Raw genomic sequence first — 5,931 nt, 5'->3', positions numbered from 1 at the left:
CCAGAAAATAAAATTTTACAGAAATTAAAGCGCCAGGGCCGCTTTTAAAATTTGTAGCTACCGACCATACCTGCGTTCAGGTCGAATCGTCGTGATATCCTCAGGGACGTGTTAGCTCCTTCCAAACTCGGATCTACGAATTCAAATTTAAATAAAATATTATTCATAAAAAACTTATTTTGAGGGTCTATTAATTTAGTGGATGTTACATTAATCTTAACTTGTTTATAGGTTTACGTTAATTGCATTATAAAAACTTATTTCATCAATCCAGGCCTTCTATGAATGTTTATTTCAAAAGAGGGAGTTTGACTATTTTTAAATAGAAATTTGAATCCAAGACCTGTTTTTCTTCGAGATTGTTTTTAAAATGACTTAAATTGTATGCAATCATTCTTGATCAGTTCTAAAAGGGTTGTTAACTCTTAAAAATGTAGGGGAGGTTTTGTTCATATGAACAAAAAATCAATTAAAGAATCATTATCTCCGATTATTTTGAACCACATATTGATGTAAGCCCCTCGGGGAAATTTTAATCAAATTCAGTCATTTTTAGATATATTTGTATTTAAATTTGAATTTTGGGGTGATATTTTGGAAAACCACGTCCCTGAGCTCCAGTGTTCGCAACTCGTGGCGTCTTTCGGTTCTAGTCTCGACTCGTCGTGTCACTAGTATCATCCAGTGCCGCTTGCCGATCGTTGATCAAGCAAACCAACGGTTTCATTTCCTTTTTGAGAGGTAAGTACTCGTGCATCAAATCAAGCCTCGAAATTGCGCGATTAAAACCTGTACCTTTCGTGTTGAACTGTCAGAATTTACTGCGAACATTGTTACTCGGGGCGATTAGGCCGGTCAGCTCGTCCGCCATGATGTCAGGGCGTTGCTCCCTCGTGGCTTTTTGCAACCGGAATTTTGGCTAATATAAGATAAACCTGACCATGGCTCTGCGAAAATCTAAATTTTAGCTCGGAGATCCGACAGGTTGTCGTTGGCAGGTGGTTTCTGACGTTCCGCGCGTCGTCGCGTCTTTGCGTCTAATCTATTATTAGGCATACGTCTTTGTCGAGCCCTAACCTACCTCGCCTCGTGCTATACGAACACGTTTATTTCCACCCGTTTATTTCCCACCCGACATACGCGAAAACTTGACACTGACCGATCTCCCAACGACCTCGCCAAGTTCTATTAATCTCTATTTTTCGTTTCACGGGAAGCCGGCTTATTAACGGTCTTCGCGCCTCCCCCTCCTCCATATTTTTAGAAGCCTAAAAAACCTAAAGTTCCATATTTTTTAGCTAAATAATTCTTCAAATTTTAGATTTTATACCAAATTTATTCGTTAGTTCATCGTCACATTGTGTTCCGAAACTTGTTTCAAAAATTTTATGAAGCTTAGGGCGTGACGTCACGAACTGTCATTTTGTATTGCGCGAGTTTTCATGACTAATTTGTAAAGTAGGCACAAATTATATATTCTGAAATAAAAGGAAGAGTGATTATTATTGCCTGCTACAGAAAAAGCTTTAAAAATGCATGTTTTTGCTAATTTTAATAATAAATGAAATATTATAATAATTTAGACACAAATGTTTCTCACATTTTCCCTTAGGAAACGTCAAAATATTAGTTCATTTTACTATAAGCATTTCGGATTTTTTCAAATTTATAGATTAGCCGAAAATTCTTAAACATTATTGACTTCTGTTAATAAATTATAGATGTAGTTTGCTAGTCCTATTTAATCAATGAAAATGACATTCCGTTGTAACCTATTTAGATTAATAAGAAAGTGGATTTTCACATAGTTTGATTCTCAAAATTGATTAAATTTACATGTCTATCACTGTCAGTTGTGAGTTAAAAGATAGAATCAGGCAATTTTCAATTATAATTATAGGCTAGATTAAAATGTGTTACACGTTTGTGTAATTAAATATGATAGTTTATCAAAATTGTTTTTTACAAATATGGCAACTGCTAATGCTTCCTATATTTATTTTTAATTTATTTTTAAGGTTCCTGTCAGCTGATAGGAAACTTCGTGTTTCAGGGTTCAAAATTCTTTATTTTGTTACTCATTGCACATTTCAATAAAAATGTCTTATATACAAGGACAAACAAATTATTACAAAAAGTTGCTCAATAACACATTTTAGGTCAAATGTTTATATAATTTTGTTTAAATTGATATTTTAATGAGTTATTTCTCATGAAGCATACTCATAAGCAGTTCCATTCTTTGAAAAAAAAAATCTTTATAATTTCATATTCGTATTATTTTTATTATCAGAATTGAGCTAAAATTTTGAGGAAAAAGAGTAATTGCATCAAACAATCGCCTGAAGTTATTTTTTACTGCTACAAACAATTTTTAATGCATTCTAATCTTGCCAAGAGATAAATAAAATTTGAAAGAAAACACTTATTGAAAATGCAGTATTTGGTCAATAGGTTGATGATATTCTTAAATTAGATTTCTTAAATGGCACGATATTCAATTGTGTGACCACAATATAAATAACCATTAAATTTTAATAAAAAAATTCAAATTTATAGTGTTCTTAAATGTTGGTATTTGTTCTAAGTTCTTTGTTTTTTAAGAGCACAAATTATGATTTTTGTAATAATAAATAATGATAAATACCCTAATAATAAAGAATTGTATATATTACTATTTTGTTATTATGATATTGACATTTGTTCAGTCAGCATTTTCTTTTAAGACGAATCCAAGTTAACCTTAGAATGTTCATAATTTAAGAAGATTTGTTATTTTTTTAAACATTCAAATTTAAGGTAGTTGTGGTACCGAAAATCAGATCTCTAAAAAAAATATGGTTTTTAGAATCAAAATAACACTACTGATGTCATTTAAGATAAAAAAACTTTTTAATTCGACGTTGCTAATCGCTTCTTACTAATTTTTGAAAAATGTTTAAATTTTAACATCGGTAAAATCGACAGTATAGGTAAGGAGCGACAGTAAGAAAAAATCAGTTAAAAAAACTATTTTCAAAATAATAATTTTTCATAAGTTTTAAACTTTTTTCATAAATATTGATCTTTTTTTCTTTGATATGATAAAAATGATATCATTTTTATTCTGGAAAACAGCAAAAAATGCAGAGACCAGATTTTTGGAAAAGCCCATTAAAAAACATTTTGCACATTTTAATGTAAAGTTTCGATATCTTTGGAACTATATTAAAGGAAGAAAACGTATAATGCTGTACAGGTTTAAGTTTGTACCCTAGACATTATATTATGAGAATACTTCCTGGCTATTTTTATTTAATGTGATAAAAGCCTTTAGTTCCCTTTGAAAAAACTCGATTTTTGTTTATGGATCAATTTATGTGATTTTTTTTTAAAGAACAAGTAATATGTTAAGTTTTTTCTGCTATAAACCTTTAGTTTTTAGTCCAAAAAAAGTTCCTATGTGATTGATATTAATTGATTTTCCGCTCCCTTTTAGATTTTGAAAAATGTGTAAAAGATATCAGTTTTTTTAATTGTAAATTTCTGGTGCATTTTACGTAAAAGTTCTAAAAATAAATAAACAATCCACTAATTTCCGAATAATTACAAAAAGGAGAATATTCTAGCATAAATAGTTCCTAAGAGAAAAACGTTAAATGTTTATCGTTTCGCATAATGTTTCTCCCATATATCCTACATGAAAGTTGTATGGAGATAAATTAAAAAATTAATTTTAGATCTTACAGAACAGAAGTTATGGAGTCTCTTATAGCAGGCTGTTTTTTTGTGGACCTTCATAGTAGATCACATTGTTTTTATTACAACCCTACTTTGTATGTACTGCATGAGCACTTTTAACTATTTTCTTTCAATTTTAGCATGGGAAAGTAAATTGTCAAAAGTTCAAGTTTTAAACCATCATTTAGAGAAAATTTACCAATTCTTTATTGTTACTTTATATATTTCTCATGTATTTATACCGACATTAACAGGAATTCAGAGCAACATTGTAAAATATGAACTACATATTTAAAACATTGGGTTATTACACTGAAGCAAAAAAGGTACCATCATTCGATTATTCAATATGTAAAAAGAATTCCACAAAAGCAGCCTGCTTTACGGGACTATAACTGATGTTCTATAAGAGCTAGAATCAATCTTTTTTTAAAGAAAATTTAATCTACTTTAATTAATCTCCATACAACGTTTACGTAGGATGTGTAGGAGATAAGATATTATTTGAGAAGAAAAAAATGTTATGTTTTTTTCTTATGAACTGCTTACGCTAGAACTAGAACATTATCTCCCCCTTTTTTGAATTGTTTGGACATTTGCGTACTTTTTTTCATTCTTTTTAGAATTTTTGCGTAAAATGAAGCAGAAATTTAGAGTTAAAATAAAACTGATGTCTCATACATTTTTCAAAATCTAAACGGGAGTGACAAGTCAATCAGTATTAATCATATAGGAAAATTTTTTGGACGCAAAATTAAATACTCAAGAGACATCCCCAAAACATTATTTTTAGGGAACAAATTTTAGCCTCATCTTTTAAACGAAACTTGATTCTGAGATTTTTAATGGGCATCCTGTCAAATCTTTTATTTACCAGATTCCTTATACAAAAACAATCTCAATAATTCTCTCAAGTATAATATGGCCCAAGAAATTGGACACCCAATGCTTGAAAAGTCGAAGACACAACCTCTCAAATTTCCAAAATTTGAAAAACACTAACGCTCTGTCAGAAAACCATCGACTTTCTACCACGTGATTCACTGCTGATATGTGTTTCGGTGGACTGAAACTCAGACAGGCAACTTGTACGGGAAATCAGATTCGTGGAATGCCGAGTAGGCCGGAAACAAGTTGCTGCGAAGGATTCGATGACATTGGGAAATGGTTGAGTGAGGGGAAAAAGACTGAGGGGGATGGAAAAATGGTCCTAAGCGGGATATTCCGTGTCTCATCAATGTGGATGATGCATTTACACGGGCTGACTCAGGGTGGTGATTCGCGGTTGCGCGGGTGTGGACTGATTGTAAGGGGAACGGGGGGCCCCCTCTCGGAGTGCAGCACTTCCATATATGGTAAAGAAAGCCAGGATTGGCTGAGGGTGTCCTGCCCTTATTGGTCGATAGGTATCAGGTGGGGAGACTAACACGGCTCTGTTCATATAATACACTGCAAACCGGCTGTCGGCTACATTCTGTGTTTGATGCTGGATCTGTCATCTTTTCGACAGTCTGTCGTGTGACATCGAAAGAAAATCCTCCTAAAATTGTACATAATTTTTTTATACCGAAAACGTAAGTTCCACAGTTGAGTACATTACTTAACCGGTTTTTGTTGAGTGTTTTCTTTGTTTCGGGCATTCCTTTAGAAGTTTTTGAAGTGCAACGACCAAGTAGGCTTGCTAAGTGGGGAGGCTACCACGAATTAGTCGTTTGGACGCGAAATCGACAAGTGGGTGTGATACTTCTTGAGATAGGTGGACCGTATTTGGTGTGTTGTGTAGTTCTTTTTACCATTGGAATTTTCGGTTCCAATAAGGATTTGATTGTGGAGTGATAAAATCAGTATAATGTTGCTAAGACCTCCAGTGACGATTTTACCTTTGGATACTTCGGTCTTAATGATTTTTTTTTCTACAAAAGGGTTTGATAGTGACAAGTGAGAGGGCTTAAATTCTTAATTAAAAATCTATGTCCAAACTGATGAAATTTGCCTGGAATAAGATATATATTTGAGCATTTGCGATAAATTTGGTCGCCAGTCTAAATTTCTAATATTTATTGTAGTGTTTTACTTCCTTTGTGTTTGGATGATTTTAGAAATGGAATTTCGATCGCGTCGGTTATCGACCGTTTATAATGCCGGGGAAGGGCGGGGCAGGGTGCGGTTGGACGCCGACGCCTTAAAAGTTCGTGATACTGCTCTTCGAAA

General features: G+C 32.8%; 1 protein-coding gene across 2 annotated transcripts in view; it reads left to right on the top strand.

Annotated features, from left to right (window-relative positions):
• Positions 1–612: 612 nt before the first annotated feature.
• The window catches only part of LOC117177532 (actin-5C), an 8,818-nt gene continuing 3,499 nt past the window's right edge, over positions 613–5,931 (top strand). The window contains exon 1 of one of the 2 annotated variants that reach the window (XM_033368306.1): positions 613–741. The gene's annotated coding sequence lies outside the window, so the exon portion shown is untranslated. Of the gene's footprint in view, positions 742–5,164; positions 5,295–5,931 lie in introns of those variants that run through there. The other variant, XM_033368305.1, reaches the window with a different exon arrangement.

Source organism: Belonocnema kinseyi, chromosome 7 (assembly GCF_010883055.1).
Source record: "Belonocnema kinseyi isolate 2016_QV_RU_SX_M_011 chromosome 7, B_treatae_v1, whole genome shotgun sequence".
Lineage (NCBI taxonomy): Eukaryota > Metazoa > Arthropoda > Insecta > Hymenoptera > Cynipidae > Belonocnema > Belonocnema kinseyi.
This window is presented reverse-complemented; position numbering and strand designations above follow the sequence as displayed.